Genomic DNA, 25,061 nt, shown 5'->3' with positions numbered 1-25,061 from the left:
CTATGTCATTATCTTCTAACACACAAAGTCAATCTCATCTCCAAAATTAACTCCCTCAAATATCTTCTCAACAAAACAACCTTAACAGGAAGATTAGCCAAATGGATGATGATCCTAAGTGAACTTGACATTAAGTACATTGATAGGAAAGCAATAAAAGGGCAGGCCATTACCAATCAATTGGAAGCACCTATAGAGAGTTCAAATCCTATCCGACCTAATTTCCCAAACATGCACATTCTTCAGACAGAGCCAGTAACATGGAAATTCTATTTTGATGGTTCTTACACACATCATGGATTAGGTGCCAATATTTTCTTCATCATGCCACTAGGTGTTACCATCCCTAAGTCTTACAAACTACTTTTCCATTGCACCAACAACATGATAGAATATGAAGCTTTGGTCTTGGGTCTCAAAATAGCTTTAGAATGGAAATTGGAAGCATTAGAGGTTTATGGAGACTCCTAGTTGATCATCAATCAAGTCAATAAAAGATGAAAATTTATTACCTTACAAACATATGGTTGACACCCTTAAGGCATGTTTTGTCCATATTACTTTTGAACAAATTCCTAGAGATAAAAAAGAAGCAGCAGATGCTATGGCCACCTTGGCCTGCTTACTCCAACTCTAGGAGTAGCATGAGTGGTATGAGTTCTTAGTAGAAGAGATGGTTCAACCTGCATTTAATAAACTCGATTCCCTTATCATTTTCCACCTAGACGCTCTTGATTCCCTTTGGTATAACCCCATCATCACTTACCTCTATGATAAAACCATTCTGTCTAACCTCTCATGTAACCAAAAATAAAATTTTATATGACAAACCTCACGTTACACTTTGGTGGCTGGTATGCTATATAGGAAGGGTCTTGATGGTACTTTATTTAGATGCCTTGAAAAGGACAAGTCTAGAGTTGCTCTACAAGAAGTCCATGTAGGGATTTGTGGGTCACACTCCAATGGGTTTACACTAGCAAAGAAGATTCTTAGGATGGGTTATTTATGGCCAACCATGGAAAAGGATTCTATTGACCATGTTAAAATTTGCAAAATATGTCAAATCCATGTTAACCTTGTTCATGCACTAGCCCAAGAGCTCAACCCTTTGGCCACACCATGACCTTTTTATCAATGGGGCTTTGATTTGATTGGAGCCATCCATCCACCTTCCTTTGGCAAACATAAATGGATTATCACCATCACAAAATACTTTACCAAGTGGGTCGAAGCGATGTCACTTGTTGACACTATGGGAAAAAAAATCTCTTCCTTCATTCTAAACCATATCATTTTTCAGTTTGGCATACCTCATGCCATTCTCATGGGAAATGCCTTGTACTTTAAAAATCAAATAATTGATGAACTATGTGAAAAAATTCACATTGTACACCACTTCTTGTCAATTTATTATCCCCAAGGAAATGGCTAGGCAGAGGCCACCAACAAAACCATTATCAACATCCTCAAAAGAATTGTCAATGATATTGGTAGAGATTGACATTTACAGTTGAACACCACCCTCTGGGCCTACAACATGAGTGTTAGGACACCTATAGGCATGACACCCTTCTCCTTGGTTTATGGATATGAAGTTATTCTTCTGTTAGAAGTTGAGATCCCATCCTTGAGAGTCACTCTTTGGGATATCCTATCAGATGAGGATTGCAAAGTGGCTCATCTAGAATAGCTAGAAGTGTTAGAAGAACATTGGTGTGCAACACATGAACACCTCAAACTGTATAAAAATAGGTTATCAAGACATTACAACAAAAAGGTCAAACCCCTTATTTTTCATATTAGCAACCTAGTGCTCTAGGAAAACCCTAAGAACTAGGTAGTTAGAGAAAAGAAAGGAAAGTGGGAGGCCAATTGGATTGATCCTTACATTATCATGGAGTCCTTTAGGACTGGCACTTATAGAATCTCAGATTATGATGGCATAGACCTAGTAAACCCATCAATAGCATCCATCTCAAGAGATTTTATGTCTAGAGCCTTGAGAAACACATCAAAAATACCAAAAAATAATTAAAATACCAGAAAACTCCAAAAAAAAGAAAAAGAAATGGTGGGAAATAAATGGTGGAGATATAGGGTACAAAAGAAGTAAGAATGCCACCCTTTGGTTTGAAAAGGAGTGAGAGATAGCACCTTTGGACTTCTCTAAAAAACACAAGTCCTTCAATGCTGAAAAAAATAAAAACAGTCCTCAACCAACTGTCTCTGTGACAAATTTTACTTGTTTGAGGCTTATCTAGCATGGTCAAGTTAATTGTACACATACCCAATTGAGAAATAGTTGTGGGTTACAGTTCAGTAGTCCCTTAGAATCCAGTGTAGCTTGTAGTAGCGAAGATGACCAGTATGACACCAAAAAAGGGAAGAACCACAAATTGGGAGAAACAGGGAGAAAAATTATTTATTGAGACACCGTAGACATGAATTGCAGGAAAATAAATGCACATCTCAGCTATCCACCTTGACCATCGATCTCAAATGTTTATTTTAGCCCTCAGTCGACCCATTCGATGTCCCAAACTCCCTTCATTGCCTCTTTAGGTACATCACATGGTCCTGGTTACCGTCGTATTCCAACAAATCTCACTCACATCCTCATTCAAAAACTCCAAAAATTATCAAAAAATTTAAAACTTACCAAAAATTATCAAGAAAATTCAAATATTGTCCAAAATTATCAAAAAAAAATTCAAAAATTACCAAAAATTATCAAAAAAATTCAAATATTGTCCAAAATTATCAAAATTTTTTTCAAAAATTGCCAAAAATTATTTTTAAAAATCAAATATTGTCCAAAATTATCAAAAAAATTCAAAAATTGTCAAAAATTATCAATTTTTTTAAAAAAATTGTCAAAGAATTATCAAAACCATTCCAATATTGTTAAAAATGACCAATCACATTCAAAAGGGGGTAATAATTGCCAAACATAGCTGCAAAAGCTCAAAAAAATAACAACACCTCAAAATTCTTGTCAAACGTGGCTCATTGTGAAGTTCAACTAGGCCTTATAACATGTCATAAAATATTTACAAATGAAGTACCTCAATAGTCTTAAGAAGCAACATAGTTATATCTTGAAACATCTCACTAGGCTTTGGAAAGTCTAGCACAATGCGGATAACACAAGAGGTGCCCCCTTTTCCTTCCTCTTGTCACAAACAACAATTCCCAACAGATCATTAGTCTTATTTATGTTGTAGTGGTCATGATTGGTCTAGCCCCCTTCAACAAATATATCAATGCTATCTCGAAAGCCTAGATATTTGTCAAACTCTTTCATCCTCACTCAATTGGGGGCATAGAATAAGTAAGTGTAAGCATGAGAGCTTGGCTCCCCCTCAAGCACTTTTTTAGGCCCAGATGCCTTTTTCAAGCACCTCCAACGCCTTCTCCAGCCCAAAACATGTTTTTCAGGCCCCTACAATGCCTTCTAAGGCCCAAAACACCTTTTCAAGCCCCTCAAGCACCCTTTTAGGCCCAAACACCTTTTTCAGGCCCCTCACGCACCTTTTTTGGCCCAAATGCCTTTTCCAAGCCCCTTAAGCACCTTTTTCAAGCCCTTCCAGCGCCTTCTTAAGCCCAAAACATTTTTTTCAAGCCCCTCAAGCACCTTTTTAGTCCCAAATGCCTTTTTCAAGCCCCTCAAGGGCCTTTTTAGGCCCAAACACCTTTTTTAGGTCCCTTACATGCCTTTTTTGGGCCCCCAAATGCCTTTCCATAGGCCTTGAGAGTATCTGTCTGGAAATACACCTAGAGAAGCATCCCAATGTTGACCTTGTAATTGTCTATAAAGGCTATTAATATATGAAGAATTATGCCTTACATATAAGGACTCTCCAAATGTTATGCAAATCTCTACTCATCTTTCATTACAAGCCCACACAGACATTCAATTCCCTGCAAATAAGTAAAGGTTTTACTTCCTCTATGGATCATATTATTCCCACTTTCATGAAGATTAAAACCTTTCTAACATTTTCCAAAAAGCCCCAAAAACAATCAAATATCTATCAAAAATTCCAAAAAAAATCACATATTCCTCAAAACACTAAAAAATCCAAATATATTCCAAAAATACCAAAAACAAACATGATAATATCTTACAATCAACATCAGTTTCCCCTTTGCTTGCCACAGCAACAAGCAAAAACTTTTATTCTACTACAATGGCAACAACAACTTTACATTCAATAAATGTCTAGTAGAATTTTTATTCTGGCCTCCCTGGAGGAGGTCACAAGTTAGGTTGTCCAACCAATGGTGTTTCTTTTGACCCAGCCCCAGAAGAGGAAGCTCCTGGCGTTAGTTCTCTACGTACCCATACTGAATCCATGGGAATTGGAAACCTGCCACCATGTAATTGTGCATTTAATAGTTAGGTGAATTCTCTATTGATGAACTATCTCTCTCACTAGTCATAATTTAGGAATGCTTGATGAAAATGTCCCATATAATAAGCGGCTTCCTGGTGTATTGGTGTAATTTTACCATCTGGTGCATTTTCACAAACACATTCTCCACCAACTTTTTTACTTTCGATGCAGTGATCACTCATTGGGCCACATCCCACTCTTGTTGCATTTGATTAGTCACCATTTGCTAGTGCTCAAAGTCCACTTTTACCTCACCCAAACGTTGCTACAACAATCTAACCTTCTCCTCACTCAATGCTAGTTGCTCCTATAGCTTCAATGACAAGGAGTTTACTTTTGTAATTGCCTCCCTAAATGACTTAGACTACAACTATAACAACACCAGCTCATTCTACTCACTTTCTAAACTTGCTTACACCATCTTCAGTGATTCCTACAACCGTTGTGCTTGTGACTACTCTGTCTAAATTCCCACATCATTTCCCTCTTACCACAATTGCTCACATGTAGTTCCACTTCTAGTGATTGCACCCATGCCCACTTAACATCCACCACTACTTGCAACCATCTTTCTTTCATTTGCACTCCATCTTCCCACATCTTCTCCATCAATCCCAGCAAAAATGTGACTTCCTATTTTGCATTCTTCTCTCAAACTCTCTCTGCAACCAATATTCTACATAATTTCCCACATCACTTGATGCTTGATCTCCATCCCCTACTTCTAGCCAGGACTCCTCTACATTTACCTCACTCACTTCCCCTTCCATTGACCCTTGCCCCAAAATCCTAAGGCTAAGCAACTGATGTGATCCAATCCTCACCCCACTAATGCCTTCTGCATGCTTTGAAGCTTCTCCCATGGACTTTTTGGTAGATTTTAGCTCCCCAATCTCCTCCTCTGCCCCTGACATAATCTTTATCATCCCAAGTGGACTATTTTCCACCTGTACCATTGGCTAGTCATCCAATGCCACCTACAATGCCTATTGCACTACAACCCCCGACAACATCATTAATGCCGACAAGGGAATTTCTTTTTCCCTGCTCCCCACCTCTTCGGATCACACTGACCCTTGTCCCATATGACTTGCTTCACCAGGATCTAGAATTATGACTTATAATTCTGATTGATACACCAATTCCTTAGAGGTTCATTGAACACACTTCTCTCTTTGCCCTTGCCTAGTCCACATTCCCTTGCTAGCATCACCCTCCTACTGTGGCTGATCTGGTTAGCCCTACATACTTCCACTTGCACATTTTCTACAACTTCTCAATATATCCACTAGCCACATTCTACTCTCCACCTCACTTTGTTCCATTCCCACGATATCCACTTATAGCCATCACTCGCCTGAGACTTGTTCTCTACTGGTCTTGCCACATATCTGTTCTTTGCATCTCACCGCATTGGTACTAGGTACACTTGACCCTTGGCTCCACCACTCAAACACCCTAATTCTTGTCAATGCACACTGCCAGATAGAATCTATTGCTAAATTACTGCTGAAACATCCCACGCTTTCTTATCCGACTAGTACAAATAGTTGCTCCTAGACAGAATTGAACAAACTTGACACTATTACACATAACTAGCAACATGCTAGGTTTGGAAATAATGTTCTTTTTTATTATTATGTACTTCTAGTCCTTGATGATGTGTTTTACTAGAGGTGTTAGGATGAAGTCATGATATTTTATTGGTTTTCCATCTGACATGTGACTATTTGCATGCCTATTTTTGTTCTTCGACAGATATTACTATGTTTTCTAATAATTGTCATATTTTTCATGTACATTTTTCATGTTTGCTAGTACTCTTTGGTGTGACATAGTATTCATATTACCATAGCTTAGCTATTGGTGATTGTACTTAGTCACTTTTTATTAAACGCTCTATGATGACAATTAATTTTGTATCTCTTTATAAAGTGACAGTTAGTTGCATTCATTTTAGTTTTCATTTTCACCTTGGGTTCTTTAAAAATAAACAATTGGCACATAAATTAGGATTGCACAAGAAGGCCTTCCCAACATTGTTCAGCAAATTCACGACTAGTTATCCAATAACAAAAAACAACATCAACATTGAGGTGAGCTTTTAGCACTCTACTATCATGGTCTTTGTCTCCTCACAATATTGCCAACATGCATCACATTTCACCACATCATCTATTGCATTACATGGCTTTTGAATCTCAAATAATTTCATTTCATCATATCCCATTTCATTTCCTTTTCATTCATCATAATTCACTACATCACAAGTCATTCTCCCCCCAATTCCATTTCCCTACATATCATGATTCATTTCATTTTTATTATATTTTCCATTCCCTATTTTTCTACATTTATGACTTGCATTTTGTGTTCTTCATCACATTACCTTTAATTCCTACATTTAATCTATTTTTCATTTTGTGGCTTTTGAATCTTTAAAGTTGAAATCCCATCTCATAATTTTTGAATCTCAGACAACTTCATTTCCTTCCATTTTTCACCTTCATTCACATTCCATTTGTCACATTACATTTTATCACGTTTTATTCCATTACATTTTCCCACATTTTTATTTATCAGTTCATGACATTACATCCCATCTTCATATTCTTATTCTCATTTTATCATGTTCCATTCCATAACACTTTGCTACATTTTTGTTCATTTAAATTTAAATTTTCCTTTTAATATTCATTTTATTCCATGACATTACATTACATTGCATCACATCACAATAGATTTTATTTCATTACATATCCTTACATTACATTGCATTACATTCATTTTCATTCCATTACATTCTTCATATCATATTTCCTCTCATTACACCATATTAATTCCATTTCCTTGCCTTTTCATCACATTTCTGATTCACTTACCAAGTTCTTTTCATTTCATTACATTAACTCTGATCATTTCATTCCCTATCATTTCATCACATATTATTTCTTTCATTAGACATTTCATTTTCATTTCATTACCTATTTCATTTCATCACATATCATTTCTTTCATTAGACATTTCATTACCTATTTCATTTCACCACATATCATTCCTTTCCACACTTTATCAAATTTCCATTACACTTCATTACATTACCACAACATTCATCCCATTACAATTCTTTTTTCACGATTCATTTCATTACATTACATTACAAATCACTTTATAACATTACATTTCATTTCATTACATCATGTTACATTACACCAAATATCATTTCATTATATTCCATTTGATTACATTCCATTATGCCTCATTTCATTTTACCATATTTCATTTCAAATCATTACACTCATATTATCACATCATCTTTTCATTACATCATTATTTCCATGTCATTTAATTTAATCATTATCCATATGTCATGCTACATAATCATTCACATATATACACATCAACATCTACTGCCATATACATCAAATCAAACCATCACATGCATACATGAGTCCATGATATAACACGTGCACACATCTGAACATCTATAAGCTTAGATATCTCATCAAGTAAACACAACAATTGGACAATACATCCACAAGCCAAAATCCACATGAATATCATATAAAATGCATCAATGAGTACATCCAACAGATCAAATAACATGAATGTCAATAAATCACAACATCTATCCACATGAACATCCAAGGATCAACTAAGTACATCAACATGAGTATCAAATGAACATCAAAAGAATAAACATACATTATGAGGAATATAGTCACAGTACATAATGTCAAATTATCCATGTGTAGGCGCATGATCTGATGGCCCTTGCTCACTAGGGGCACTCGTATCTTCTCAGGATGCCTGCCCTATCGTATCTTTCATCGATACAACATCGACTATCTAATTGGTTGATGCCACATCTATCCTCAATGGTGGCCTTAGTGTCACTATGGCTATAAAGGCCTATAATGTGTACTCAACATCTCACCCATACAAGCCTCTATGGCACTCATATTAGCCTCCAAATCAGTCAATCCTCCTGACCTCCCTAGTGGTGGCTATGCATCTAGTGGCACCTGCTATTGTACCTGTGGCTATGCCTTTGGTAGCACCTGTTGAGGCCCTAGTGGCTATGCATCCTATGGATCTCTGATAGGACCCTGTACTCATGGCCTCTATCACTCGATAAACTAAACATCCTCAGGCAACCTGGACCTCATCTGCTCTACCATACCTTGCTCAACACCTCTATCCCATTGCCTAAGAACCACACCACCAACCATCCCTACTCTCACCCTCAAACCACCCTAGCCTTGGATCCTTCCAACCCTCCCTGCATCCACTAGTCCCTACACTGGACCCTCCCCTTTGCAATAGTACCACAGCTACTTGGCTTCACATCCCTATGCTCTAACCACACCTCTCACTCTCCCTCTAGCCTATTTTCTCCCTCTACCTCTCCCCAAACTATCCTCATCATCCTCATCCTCTCGCCCACTTAATGGCTCATCAATCCTAGGAATTGGCTTAGCTGGATCTGTGTATCTAGGGAAGGGATACTCCTGAAACCACCGTGCATAATCCCCCTCCATCCCCACATCTGTCACCCCATTTCGCAATGCCCATGGCTATGGTGTGTCTATCATCTACAAAAAGGCCTCCAAACAAGCCTCATACTCCAAAGTCAGCACCCACACCACTCTTTCTGAATGCACCCAAGCATAATGTGCTGACCCCTATGGCATGTCCTATCACCAACCTAATTATCTCACCACCTATCTAAAATAAAACTACTCTATCACTACAGGTACCCAACCCAGAAAATACCTCAAACCAAAGAAATATACCATCTCATCATCCTCTTCTACCCATGGCTCTGTGAACCAATAAGGTCTCCACACAACCTCATCAATGTCGTCCAAAATCTGCCACCAATACTCTGTCTTGCCCAATGGGGCTACATGATCACACCAGAATAAGTATACATGTATGGCATACCTTGCGGTAGCTATCACACACACACTAGATGCATAATGGGTAAGTTCTCCCATGTCCATACCTATTGCAAAATCACCCCTATTGATAGCGACAGGGCTCCAGAATATACAACCTAATGTAAGTCATGATATAAATGGGCCAAGGTACAATTGCCCCATGAAAATGTCCATGGATCATATCCTATATCAATCAGCCCCATCCAACTAGACATCCTATCAATCCCGGCAACAAAAACCCTCCTATCAATCCCACCAAAACTACTAGCAGTGGATCATATTGTAGCATCTGGAACCAAGATACACTATCATCCCCAATGCTATCATCTCTGAACAAATATCAGAAAGTAGTACCATCAGTAATTTGATCATAATACACCAAATCCCCTACTATTAGGATCCAAAATATTTGGTATACATCCTCAGGAGTCACTATCATCTCCCCCATCAGCAAATGAAAGGTGTTGTGGTCTAAGTGCCATTGCTCGACTACAACTATTAATAGCCCCCTGTTCACTCGAAACTATGACATCATTAGTAAATGTGTCAACCCACATCTATCTATCACCTAACAGTCTGCACCTAACAATCAACCTACTGCCTTTAAAGGCCATGGATACAGTCCTCATACCATAAGCTTTTGCCCACGTACCTATTTATCATCAAACAAATAATAATGTTAATTTTCATCCCACATGATCATCATACATCAATCTACCATCTATATCTAGCTACTCAACTACTAGTCCTATCTTGGACCTATTGCTCATCCCTCTCTATCTTGAGTTAGACCAGTTTACTTTCCCTACTTTATATCCTAAGTTAGGGCATCACTCTTTACCTATCTATCATCAAGACTAATCCTACACCATCACTTTGGAATACCTGATCCCTATGGTTCACTCATTCTAATGATCCTTGGCTAACAGACCTAGAATCTGTACTCTCGAAAGTGTCCCACTCTAAAACCTTCTATCCAAACGATTCCATGAGTTTGGAATGTTTGAATGCCGACTTAGATCTCCCTATCCATGGAGTGCAAGAGAGTATATTTCAAGAATAAGAAGGCTCTCAGATGAGCCTTAGAGATACTCTTCTTTCTAGTAAACCATGCAATGGAAGGTTCCAAAGACAAGATGCAAGAATGCAAATGTCCCAAGTAGTTCCTCAAGAATGCAATACAAATGAAGATTAATCTATAATGAATATGAAAAGTGTAGCTATGCTAAACCATGTATGAGAGTGTTACAATACCATTATTAAGCTATGTGAGATTAAGCTACATGTAAAAATGAAAGCTAAGCTAAGCTAGAATGCCATGATGCCATGGATGAGAGAATGTAGACAAGAAATAGAAGTTCTCCACAAAGCTCCAAAGAAACCTGTTAGAAAACCTGCAGCATAACAATATTCAAAATGAGGATTGAGGGGGAAAGCTCTCTCCCTTTTAAAGATGTATGGATGGTAGAGATCAAGATGAAGATGGTGGATGATCAACGGTGGAATTCAAAAAGAGGAGTGATCCATGTGCACACACAAGTCAACCAATAGAATATAAGTTGACTTGTCATATAAGACAAAAGTCACAAAGCCTTTTCTTTTAATTGCAAAATAGAAAAAGGACTTTATGTGTGAACTTTAAGTGGGTTAGAAGAATGGGGTCTTTTATTTAATTAAAAGGGGACATGTTCTTTTAATAAAATAATGAACTTAGGATAGCATAGTCAAACTATAGGTTATAATCAAATAAATTGATTATTAGCAATTTGGCTTAGGTAAGTGATTAAATTAATTTAGCCAAAATGTTGAAAAGGGGGCTAATAGTCTAGATGACCATTTTTAGGTGATTACATTTGCCCCTCTTTGACTAATGCGTGATCGATCTAGGAACACATTATGTCAAAGAAAGTCGAAGCCAAGTAGGCGATGATAGATATAGATGTCTAATTTCGAAGAGTGAAATGCAGAAATAGATAGCAAGTCCTGAATGCACAACCTGATAGCAGTAGTACTGAACACTAGGAAGAGATGATGTCAGAATTCAAGAAAAATACTAACACTTAGAAAAGCAGATAGAGTGAGAGCAAGTCAGAAGATCAAACAAATGCTCCTAAGCAGTGATAGAGTATTTCTGCCCCCTCAGGATCGAAATTGAAGTGAGGTACGGGGATGCAAAAACTGGCTAGAAATGAGAAAATTAGAATATAGCAATGTCCAAGAAGACAGATAGATGATTAGAACCCAAGAATGACTTAATAAAAAAATTGATAAAATGCCCCAGTTTGACTAGAGTTGACCTTGAAGGATATAGCATAAAAATAAGGTCAAAATGAGTAGAAAGGTGATTTTAGACATGAAATAGTGAATTTAAGTAGATATGAAGTATGGAAATGATGAAGACATGAAGAAATGAAGATGCCCCAGTGATGATTCAGAGATTAGACCTCAAAAGGTCAGCTAACTGCTTAGAAGAAAGTAGAATTTTAAAAGACAATTTTGACCATCAAGATGAACTCGAATTTGGATTTCGATCCCGAAAATGAATCTAGGACATCAAAATTATTTAAGAGGTCAAAACTTTATATAATGTGATGACAAGATAGAAAAGAGATGAAGCGAAAGATTAAGAAGGTGAAAAGACATGAACAAGAAGAAAGTAAAGAAATATATGAAAGGAGTTAGCCGATATGTCCATGAAAAGATGAAGAGAGAGCTCTCCCCATATGCAAGAATGCAAGACTAAGCTAGAAAATGAACCTAAAATGCAAGCTAATATGCAAAGTGGTTTACCAGAAAGAAGCGCATAACATTTAGACTCTTAATTTCATCATTGAGCATTTATTAGGGACATCATGAGATCATACAACCATCACTAGTATAACTATGAGGATATGAATATGATTGATATCAGATAGGTATGTGAAAATCCAATCTAAGCATCAGAGACATGTAAGTCAAGATAACTACGTGATTAGATTCCCTAAGTTTAATTTAGCAAGATTACACCTGTATCAAGGCATAAGCGCCAGGATAAACCCCGAGTGTGGTCTTGCAAAATAGTCAAGGATGATACATTTGTAAGTCAAAATGTTGAATAGTTCAAGCATAAATGCTTACAACACTATAGACAAACAAAGTATACCCACAAGTAGAAATCAAGAAAATATGTCCCATGCCCCCAGTCTTCTAGTCAATGACATCCTTGAAAGACTATTAGGGAGGGAACACATGGAAAAGAAATCATCATAGATAGCACACAAAGTAGATAAAGATTAGCATAGATCATTCGTTTAAGTGTTAAAATGTGTGTGTGTGTGTGCAAGTCACTTGGCCATTTCTTCTAGACTTGATTCTAATAGTGAGAAATATCACGACATCGGAGACTGTAGGTAAACTATCTGTAAAGTGTTGAAAAACACTTGATGTCAAGGTGGGGGAAGTGTTGAGAAACACTATGTTGTGAGTTGTCAAAGAAACCCTAATGCACAAGAATACCTCAATAGGCTAAGTAGCTATGCCCCCAAGATGAGGACAAGAAACAATTCCAAGCTAGGAAATGTGTAGCGAAGTGGATGATTGAGATTGATAGACATAGGTGCAAGGGTTTTAAGTAGCGCCTGTTTCCAGGTTTTCACCACTTTGACAGATTTTTTTTTTGGGTGATACATCAAAGTGAGGTTTTCACTAAGATGATCATTTTTTCAGGACATTTTCTGATTTTTAGGATTTTTTCAGGCTCATAGATATATACAAGATAGCTGAGCAGCAAGCCTCTAAGTATAGAACTTCTTCAAGTGTAGGATGTTGATAGGTTCTGCAAGTTCTTCACCCTCTGAAGTAGACAACTGGTAAGCACCAGACCCAAATGCTGCTGTGATAATGTAAGGACCTAACCAGTTAGGTTCAAATTTCCCTTTCTGTTCTCGATTTTGTTGATTTTTGGGATTCTCTCTAAGCACGAGTTCACAAACTTGGAACTCATGGGGGTGAACCTTTTTGTTATATTGTGTAGACATGTGCTTCTGATAAGCTCTCATGTGATCAAAAGCAGCCTTGCACCGTTCATCCAGAGTCTCTAATTCCTGTACTCGCATAGCTCTATGATCTTCATCAGTTATTAACCCATGTAAGGAGACACGCAAAGAAGGTATCTCAACTTCTAATGGGAGAACAACCTCAGAGCCATAGACTAGAGAAAAGGGTGTAGCCCCTGTAGGAGTATGAATAGAGGTTCTATAGGCCCAAAGTGCCGGATTTATTTGCAAGTGCCAATCTTTCCCAGACTTGTGAACTGTGCGGTGTAGGATTTTCAGCAGTGTTTTATTAGAGGCCTCAGCTTGGCCATTCCCTTGGGGATAGTAAATGGAGGACCAGTGTTGTTTAATTCAAAATTTTTTGCATAGCTATTTTAAGTCCTTATTCTTGAACTGCCCTCCATTATCCGTAACAATAGAGGATGGGATACCATATCGACAAATGATGTGATTCAGTATAAACAGGGCAACATGTTTTCCTGTAGCAACAGATAATGGTACAGCTTCAACCCATTTAGTGAAATACTTCGTTGCTGTGATGATGAATTTATGACTGCTGGATGAGCTTGGATGAATCTTTCCTACCAAGTCAAAGGCCCATTGCTGAAATGGCTAGTATGTCACAGAAGGCATTAATTCTCACCCAGGAGCATGTATCAAGTTACCATGGAGCTGACATTTCTGATAGGACTTTGCATAGTGCACAGCATCAGCTTGCATGGTGGGCCAATAATAACCCGTCCTAAGCAGTTTTCGGGCAAGTGCAAGGCCATTAGAATGTGCCCCACAAATGCCATCGTGGACTTCGACAAGTGCCTTCTCAAACTCTTCTAGCTCTAAACACCTAAGAAAAGTTTCGTCTAGACCCCTCCTATACAAGTCACCAAAGACCAAAGTGTAGTGTGAGGCATTACGAAGGAGTTGGCATTTTTGGTTGCGTGTGAGGGTTTCGAGAATAACCTGATCACGTGGGTAGGAGAAAATAGCCGCATAGCGGGAGGAATCGTGACCCACAATAGTGTAGATCACCTGGTTATCTGAAGAATCATAGGCTGGATGACGCAATTCTTCCACCAGGAACTCAAATAGCGATTCATGTTCTTGTAATTGGAGGATAGATGCTAAGGTGGCCATAGCATCAGCAACCTTGTTTTCTACTCTAGGAATTTGTTGGAATGTTACAAAGGTAAAATAATTCCTTAGAGCATCTATCAAATTTTTATAAGGGATTAATTTATCATCCTTTGTTTGATATTCATTATTCACTTGGTTCACAACCAGTTGAGAATTCCCATAGATGTGTAGCTCAGTTATTCGCCATTCAAGGGCCATTTTGATCCCATTTGTTAATGCTTCATACTTTGCAATATTGTTTGTACATGGGAACAATAATTTGTAGGACTTTGGGATCGTATAACCATGAGGGGAAACAAACAACACCCCTGCTCCTGCTCCATTCTGTGTATGGGATCCATCAAAAAACATTTTCCATGTTCTATCAGTAATGTTCATGATTGAGGTATCTGGAAACTCAATTTGCATAGGTGCTACATCTTCAAGTGGGAAGTCAGCCAACTGGTTAGCTATGGCCTATCCTTTGATTGCCTTACGTTCAACATATTGAATGTCAAATTCGGAAAGAATCATCATCCATTTAGCAAGGCGACCAGTAAGTGCAACTCTACTTAATAAATATTTCAAAGGGTCTATCTTGGCAATCAAGTGAACTGTATGGGCCAACATATAATGCCGAAGTTTTTGGGAGGCAAAAACTACAGCAAGGCATGCCTTCTCTATACTTGTATAATTTAGTTCATAAGCCACCAAAGTTTGACTAATATAGTATATGGCTCTTTCTTTACCCGTCTCATCACTTTGGGCTAAGAGTGCTCCTAGAGAAGAATTCGTAGCTGAAATGTACAGAATCAAAGGTTTTCCCAGAATGGCTGGCATCAAAACTGGTGGTTTTGCCAAGTAGCCTTTGATTTGGTCTAAGCTTTTTTGACAGTCACCATTCCAAATATGGGTAGATCCTTTATGCAGATTTTTATTGAAAGGTTGAGCCTTATCAGCTAATTGAGAGATAAATCTGCTTATGGATTGTAGCCATCCTTGCAGACTTCTAAGTTGACTGATAGTCTTTGGTGGAGGCATATCCATGATAGCTTGGACCTTTTCAGGGTCAACCTCAATGCCTTTTGCTGAAATGATATAACCTAGCAATTTTCCAGAAGTGACACCAAAGGCACATTTTTTTGGATTCAACCTAAGTTGGAATTGTTCCATATGGTCCAATATCAAACTAAGGTCTTTGAGATGTGTGTCTTGTTTCTTTGATTTCACCAATGTGTCATCAACATAGTCTTCCATGTTTTTATGCATCATATCATGAAAGATGGTTGTCATTGCTCTTTGATATGTAGCGCCAACATTTTTGAGCCCAAAAGGCATGACATTCCAGCAAAAGGTACCCCATGCACATGTAAAGGCTGTCTTTTCTTGGTTTGCTGGAGCTATCTTTATTTGGTTGTACCCAAAAAATCCATCCATGAGTGAGTACATCTCATAACCTGCAGTCATGTCCACTATCATATCGATGTTTGGTAGTCGAAAGTCATCCTTGGGGCATGCTTTTTTGAGATCTCTAAAATTAGTACAGACTCGTATGGATTTTTCATGCTTGGAGATAGGTACAATGTTGGAAATCCACTCAGCATAATCAATGGCCCTAATGAAGTTTGCATTCAATAGTTTTTCTAACTCTGTCTTGACCAGTAGAGCCACATGTGGATGCATTTTTCTTAACTTCTATTTGATAGGCTTGACATCTGGTGAGATTGATAAGTGATGCATGATGAGATCTATATCAAGCCCTGGCATGTCAGAGTATGTCCATGCGAAGTTGACCTTCTTGTCTTGAAAGAACTGAGAAAACTGTGTCTTTTCTTTGTCTGACAAAGATTGAGCTACATGGATAATCTGAGGACATTCTTCTATTCCCAAGTTGATAGGCTGTGTAGGTTCGACTAGAATCGAAGATCTATCCTGGAAATAGCTTGGCAGACTACCAAGTACCTCATCCGCAGGTGCCTCAGAGAGGTTTTCACCATTAGATACGTCTTTATTTTTACTTTTTTGAGGGTCAGACACCGCCACAATGTGGTTTTCGCCGCCTGATCACTTATTTTTTCTTTTAATTTTTTGACTGAGGTACTTGATATTTGATTCCGTCATGTTAACTGCGGGTTCGCTAGTGGAAGAAATGACAAGTTCAATTGCATTTAGATAACAAGTGATCTCATAGTCATTTTGGAAAGACCGTATTTCAGGTTTTTGATTTTGGATAGACCAATCTATGAGATTTGGGTAAATTAGCGAGAGTGAGGGAGAAGTTTCAATGTGATTGATATGGAAGGAGTCATCTCTGGTGACCTATGAAGTTGAGCCTGTAGAAAATGTCGCAAAAGAGTCCAGCTCAGGAATAGTCCTAGAGGAACTAGCGTGATCCATTGAGACATGTTGTGAGTCAAACTCATCTGACCCCATACTAGACCGTTCGACTACATCGGGTTGGGTTGCATAGGCACGAATGACATCCACCCCTAGCTCGCAAGATGCATCAGAGAGGCTTTCCCACTCATACTCATGAGAATCTATACTTTGACCCCTATTTATGAGATGAGCAATATTCTGCCTAATTCATCCTCTATTTATGTCCTCACAAGTAGACCCTTCTTGTTCCTATTGTTGGGAGGTAGAAGCTTCTTCATTATTAGCGGTAACTATGTCTTCTCCCCAAAGGAGGGAAGTGAGAGGAGCAAAGTCTTCGTCTTGTGTAGTAGTAGCAATTATGGGAGAGTCATCGTCCTTTGATTCACTAGACATGAGTAATCTTTGACTACAGTTTGGTGTATTATTGTCTAGCCCAAAGCCTAGACCAGTGGTGTCTCGAGCATCATGACCTTGAGTGTGACTTAAAGGTTCAACTAGAGCGTTCTTACAACCAGTTAAGGACCCGTGGCCTTGGTAGCCCATTTTTGTTAGAAATTTATAGCCTTTTCCATATTTTTTGGGAGAAATAGGGGTAGTCATTATAACCTCCTCGTCTTCCTCTTCTCTTTAGATCTAGTCCCTAATGGCTTGTTCTTCCTTCTCTGCTTCCAGTGGTATGGAAGATTGCACAAAAGTGCCAAAAAGTGTCATAGCAGAAGCAGAAGACTTCTTTGCAATAGTTGGTTTCCCATAAGACCGAGGGGAAATTGGTAAGGCAGCAATAGAATCCAAAGTATACTCGCCCATACCAAGGCTCATCATTTTCAATTTTTGTTCACATTCTGTGAAAGATGGTGCTAGCTCATGAGAAGAGCGATTGTGCGGGACTAGCATTTTGGTAGCAGATAATGTGTTGATAGACATGGAGTTGTCGCCGGGGACAACTACTTCAGTACCATTAAAAGGGAACTTAATGCACTGATGGTATGTAGAGGGTACTGCTTGCATATCGTGAATCCATGGTCGTCCCAACAACAAGTTGTATGCAAGTGGTATGTCTAAGACTTGGAAAATGACATTCTTCTCAACTGGACCAACTCTGATTGGTAGTACAATTAGACCTTTAGAAGGCCTTTCAACCTCATCATAGGCCTTTATAGTGATCCTGCGCTTAGGATTGATGGAAAATTTAGACATGTCCAATTGTTGGATTACATTGAATGAAATGATATTTAACCCTGCACCATTGTCTATCAGGACTCGACGAACATGGGTACGAAAGACTTGAACTTCGATATGAAGAGCAAGGTTATGGGGATGACTGAGAGCTCGATCATCTTCTTCATAAAAAGTGAGATAGTGAGGTGAGGAGATGTGGTTCACCATAGCTTGGAATTGTTCCGCATCAATATCTATGGGAACATTGGCAGTACGTAAAGCTTTCTCAAGGATATCCCTGTGCAAAGGAGATAACTCTAGCAATTCAAAAATGGAGATTTGTGCTTGTGTGCGTTGCAGTTGGCTAACAAGATCATAGTTGGAGATTTTGGAAGTAATTGGTTGTTTAGACGATGAAGCATTTTTAGGATCATTAGCAACTTTTAGGACAACCTTAGATTGCCCCCTAGTGACAACATTGAGTGGTTCACCTTGAGAAGATGAAGACTCAGCCACTCGGAGTACCACCTTGGGTCTAGTATCAGTATGATTTTGAGGAGTGGATCGTGTCCTTAAGACCACTTTTGGTCATTCATCTTTAGCATCATAATTTGGCCAGTTGTCATTGTTGGAGCTTGCCATACATACGTATTCAATGGGCTCAAGCATGCTTATAACATTATCAGTGTCAGCGTAAGCATAACTGATTTTGGCATCATGATTCTTTTTGGTAGCTACCCTTGAGGTCTCACCCTTTTCATATTCAGGTAATGGTTTTTGGAAAGCCTTATGATCAGTATTCTTAACAAGGCCATCTGTAACAACTTTTCCAGCTTCGATGAGGTCTTGAATTACATCTTTGAGTTTGAAGCAATTCTCTATGTTATGTCCCTTACTTCAGTGATAGCTGCAAGTATGATCTTCTCTCCACCATGGAGGTCTAACGGGTGGATCGTAAGGATGTGAGTTGTCTGGCAAGGTGACCAATTTGTTTGCAATTAAGGTTTTTAAAACCACTTCATAAGGTTCGACCATAGGTGTGTAAACACGTCGCTTCTTTGCAAATTTAGAGCCTTTGTCAAAGGTTTGTGGTTTCGAACCTTCTTGTTGCTTTTCTGCATAGATGGCATTGGAAAGGTTAAATGCAGGTTCCTTAGTCTTAGGAGTGTCTACTACTCCGTCATTAACAACATACTTGTTTTTGTTCCAAGGTTTGCCTTTGTCTTTACTGTTCCCATTGTTAATTCTATCCTTGTTTATGTCAATATCACCTTTTTTGATAGCAACATCCTCAATGCGATATGCACTTTCTACCATGGCCTTGAAAGATGTGAATAATTGTTTTCTTAGATCAAAGTATAATTCGAGTACAAGCGTGTTGACAAAGATGTCAATTTTTCAGCCTTAGGCACTTGCCGAGGATATCGAGAGTATAAAGATCTCCATCGTTGAAGGTATATTGCAAAAGACTGTCCTGGTCTTTGTTTGATGTTGCATAAGTCTAGCACTGTCACAGGATGTTGAATGTTGTACGAATATTGCTGGATGAAATGTTGTGCAAGTTCGTCAAATGTTTTAAGAGGAGGACTCAATTTTGTGAACCACTCCATAGCTTGTCCTCTTAGACTTCTAGGGAACAAACGCATAAGAAAGGTGTCTTCATGCATAAAGTCCATGCTAATAGCATAGAAATGTCTCACATGGTCGTGAGGGTCACCATTTCCATTGTATTTGTCATACTTAGGAACCTCTATATCCTTAGGAAATGGTAGCATGTATAGACCCCTATCAAATGGAAGAGTGCAAATTGATTCAACAAATGATGTCTTAGGTGGCTCTTTTGAAGTTTGCAGTTGTGTAAATTGTTTTCTTAGTTCTTTTATTTCTTCCCTTAAGATTTCAGCCTCAGTGGGCTCTCGTTTTGGGATAATATGTTCAACATTAAAATCTTGAGGGAGTTTCCATCCCCTAGCTGCCATGTATCGGAAGTATTGGTCTCCATTTTCCTCTAAAGCTCTAAGCATTAGTTTTTGGGCGAAGCCATCTTGTTTAAATTTGATCACATCTTTGCTATTTACTTCTTCATCACTATCATGATGAGATGGTTTAGGTGAAGGACATGCACCAGCGGCAGTTCTAGGAGTCCTTGGAGGCATGTGATTACCATCATTATTTTCAAAGGGATTTCGAGGACAAGTTCCTTTATATCCTTCATAGTGTGCCTGATTGTTAGTTTCAGCTTGTTGATTTTCTCTCTCCATAGCGTATATAGCCTCCAAAGTCTTTTGGGTTTCACGTGCTTGTTCTTCTAAGTGATGTTTAATTTCATCAGGATGCACCATAGTGACTACACCACTCGTACCCTCAGGTGTCTCAAAGGGTGTACCAAATGGATTTTCAAAACTATAAAGTGGGTTGTGTCGAACGCTAGCTATTTGTGTTTGAGCGAATTCGAGATTCTTATCACAAGGTTGTTTGCAAGGACGTTTGGGTGGTGTTTCCAATTGTTTGAAAATGAAAGGCGTGTGGCTACCATTACCACCTTGATATCTAGTTGTGACCGGCATGTAAAGAGTTGTCTTTGTTTAGTAGGACAAGAAAAGCAAGCCGAATTTGAAGCTTTTACGATCAGGACTAGTCACTTGTCAAAATGTGATTAGATGGCTTGTCAAACAGTGCTCAAGATCTTACAGCACGGGTGACTTGAGCCGAGCGGACGAGCGAGAAGCTCAATAGTGGATAGCTAGAAAAATAATAGCTAAATTTTGACAAGTGATTTATCAAGACGTTTCAAGACTTACATTCGACGGACTAAACCCATCTTTTGAACTTAGGATGAATTCTTCACACACTGATACGTGGCCAGGATCAAGGGTGACTAGCGTGATGCTCCTTAGACCAAACAAATCTGACAGAAAACTCTGTTTTTGACCCAAAATGACTCTGGGTGATACTTTCTCAAAAGGAGGGCGACATAAGTTCAGCAAATAATGTCGTACGATAGAATTTCAGGAACAATGCGATACTTTTTGTTCAGGCGACAGATATTTATACCAAGTGCGATGGAATATAAGACACAGTGTGACATAATTTACTACTGACGTGCGACATAATTTTTGAAAAAAATGTCGCGCGATATTTCTCGTGAAAGCGTGTGATAGAGTGCCAGTTTTGTGTAAAAAAAGTCAATTTTTTGGCTTGGAGTTCGTTTCAATTTGTCAATCAGACAGTCATTTCAATCAGACAGTGTTTCGTCTCAGCTTATATTAGTAAATAGCAAGGTTTGCAAACAGTAAGTATTGTAACATGTCTTCAGAACAATTGATCAAGGGTAAAAACAACCTTGTCAATATGCACTTGGGATATCAGAACAACCTTCCTAACAACTCTTTATCGGAATGTTTATGTTGCAAGAATGTTAACACTGGTCAAAACATCGAAAACAATAGCCAAGCAATCTACCTTAGAGTCATGGTTCATTACTCAACAACTTAGCCCACGCTTGATGCTCCTTCGCCTCACACCAAGTGGTTGCCCACAAGAGATATTGGCTTTGTCATGGAAGTGCCATAAGCACAACCAAGGGAACACATATGGTGAGTGTAAATCTTGGGGTGATTCGGGTAGTCCACTAGGATCGATCCTTGCACCAAGAAGTTGAGCGGCTAAAAAAAAAGGAAGTTACTAACTTAGAGTTTTTAGATTGGGCTTCTGTTCATAGTGTTCCTCTTGCTCCCAATTACGGGACACCTCACCTTGCGATGAGTAACCGATCTCGCGATCACAAGAGTACCTTAAGCATTCTTGCCTAGTGATCTCCCTATGGTCGAAATCCCATAAGCAATCACACTAGGCGAAGACAAACACTATGTCTACCAAAGTTTTATGTCCTTGGTAGCCTTGAGTTTATAGTGGGTTGGAAGAGCCAGGTAATCGGCTTGTCCCCACTTGGGTCGTTCCTCTCAGGTCGTCCGAAAGCAGGCCCTCTAAAGGATTCTAACTACACAAAGTGGATCAAATTTTGAAAGTCAAGATTTTTGGTTCACCACAAGGGTGAAGAGCATACTCTCCTATTCCAATCATTTTCTCCCAAACACGCCAAGAAGAGTCAGTTACCCCTTGCTTTTGAAACTAAATAGCAAGTCAAGATTTCTGATTCACCACAAGGGTGAAGAGCATACTCTCCTATTACCAAAAGACTCCAATCACAAGTTTTATGTGCCTATGAAAAATAAACAATTAGTCAATGCCACACATGAAAACAAAAAAGCAAGAAATTTTGGATTTTTATGCTTTGGGCAGCCCTGCAAACAATGTTAGTAGCCCTTGCACATTTGAAGCTTTGACATGCGTTCTTTTTATGCAATGTTTCAATTTTTTTTTCATAAGGATGGCAACCTGTAATCACAACTTGTTAGCACCAAAAGTTAGTATGAAATAAGATAAAAATCTGCAATAAAAAGTGGTGAGTTTCTTCAAAAATCCAATTTATCTTCCAACCAAGTGCATGCAAAGAAAGTGCAAGTTAATCACAAATTTTTTACTCTTTGATTTTGACCTAGTCAACAAGATTGGACTTGTTTACTATGATTTAGTATCCAAAAATGAAAATAAAAAGAAGAGACCCCTGTTAAATATCAGAGAGCTTTCCAAAAATGCAAGAAATTTTAAAAAATCTCTTCATTTGCGCTCTAGAGATCAATTTTTGTCAAAATAGACCAAATTTATCAAATCGAGTTTTTGATCTTTAATACGACTTCAAAATTCAAAACACAAAGAAAGAACCCCCATTAGAATTGAAAACCCTTTCTGAGAATATAAGTTTTTTTTAAAAATTCGCTTATTTGCGATCAAAAATGGCTTTTTATCAAAAAAAAAAAAAAAAAAAAACTCATAACTCCCAAAAATCATGTCAAAATTCTCTACAAATTGGACTGAGACATTTTGAGCATATACCCAACTTGTAAAAAAAATTTCAAAACCAAACTCCAAGCGGTTTAAAAGATATGATCAAATCTTTAAACCAACTAAGTTTTTGGCCTTCAAACCAATTTACTTATGGGTTGGCCTTAAAACCAAAGTGATAATTCTACAAAAGCATTTGATTAGATCCAATATGCTGCTGTAAAAAACCAGAGATAAAAAATAAAAGCAAATGGAGCTAGAAACTTGATTCAAGCCCCACGATGGGCGCCAAAAATGTACACTCGAAAGTGTCCCACTCTAAACCCTTCTATCCAAACGATTCCATGAGTTTGGAATGTTTGAATGCTGGCTTAGATCTCCCTATCCACGGAGTGCAAGAGAGTATATTTCAAGAATAAGAAGGCTCTTAGATGAGCCTTAGAGATACTCTTTTTGCTAGTAAACCATGCAATGGAAGGTTCCAAAGACAAGATGCAAGAATGCAAATGTCCCAAGGAGTTCCTCAAGAATGCAATGCAAATGAAGATTAAGCTATAATGAATATGAAAAGTGCAGGTATGCTAAACCATGTATGAGAGTGTTACAATACCATTATTAAGCTATGTGAGATTAAGCTACATGTAAAAATGAAAGCTAAGCTAAGCTAAGCTAGAATGCCATGATGCCATGGATGAGAGAATGTAGACAAGAAATAGAAGTTCTCCACAAAGCTCCAAAGAAACCTGTTAGAAAACCTGCAACATAACAATATTCAAAATAAGGATTGAGGGGGAAAGCTCTCTCCCTTTTAAAGATGTATGGATGGTAGAGATCAAGATGAAGATGGTGGATGATCAATGGTGGAATTCAAAAAGAGGAGTGATCCATGTGCACACACAAGTCAACCAATAGAATATAAGTTGACTTGTCATATAAGACAAAAGTCACAAAGCCTTTTCTTTTAATTGCAAAATAGAAAAAGGACTTTATGTGTGAACTTTAAGTGGGTTAGAAGAATGGGGTCTTTTATTTAATTAAAAGGGGACATGTTCTTTTAATCAAATAATGAACTTAGGATAGCATAGTCAAACTATAGGTTATAATCAAATAAATTGATTATTAGCAATTTGGCTTAGGTAAGTGATTAAATTAATTTAGCCAAAATGTTGAAAAGGGGGCTAATAGTCTAGATGACCATTTTTAGGTGATTACAGAATCTAACCTTTTACATTATCTTATGCTCAACTAAGGCCCTACACTCAACTTTTGCACTTCAATAATCATATGTGCTATTTCCTAGGACATAAGCACTACCAAACCAATTAAATGTGCTAAAACAAGTAGATGCACTACTTTAACACTCAAAAGTTCTCTTTTCCACATCATATGCGCAATAACATGTCTATGCACTATTAAAAAGATCACATGTGCTATTCTAATGGGCGAAAGTGCTATTCTACACAAATGTGTTGAATTATTAGACAAATACACTATAAGACCAAATGAATGCACTAAAACATGCATAGGCACTACTACAACAACTAAATGTGCTACATTTTCCCTAAATGTGCTAATTGGCCTCAAAACTAGGTTTTTAAATGCATTGTTTTGTCCTATGCATGTGCTAAAAGATTTCAAAAGTGCTAAAAGAAAAGGTAAATATGCTAACAGATTCAAACTACCACATTTATCATAAAAGTTCACGCAAAATTCTAAAAACACAAGTACAAATGCAAAAATCTCAAAAATGGAGGATCTCAATGATTTACCAAGGCATCATAGTCTGTTGGACGCTTGTAACTATGACCCTTCTCAAATCTGTGCTCTTGTAAATGGACCACCATCCTCACTGACTTAGAGCTCCAAATCACCAAATGAAAAGGGGGAGTGTGAAAATGACAAGGGAAAAAGGTCTTGTGACCTATTTAACCCTCCTTAGGGCCATTTATATCACCTTTTCACCCTATTTTCCCAACATTGGAACCATTTTGCCCCCTTTCACAAATCGGATATTACACTTGATCAACTTGACCACTTTTATCTGTCAATTACCCAACATTTCCAAAATAAAAGTGGAACCTTCTATTTTTCACAATTTCATTTTTTCCAATTTCATTTCTGAGGGGGCT

This window comes from Cupressus sempervirens, chromosome 4 (assembly GCF_028749045.1).
Source record: "Cupressus sempervirens isolate cs-2001-9-10 chromosome 4, ASM2874904v1, whole genome shotgun sequence".
Lineage (NCBI taxonomy): Eukaryota > Viridiplantae > Streptophyta > Pinopsida > Cupressales > Cupressaceae > Cupressus > Cupressus sempervirens.
Note: the sequence above shows the minus strand (reverse complement) of the source record.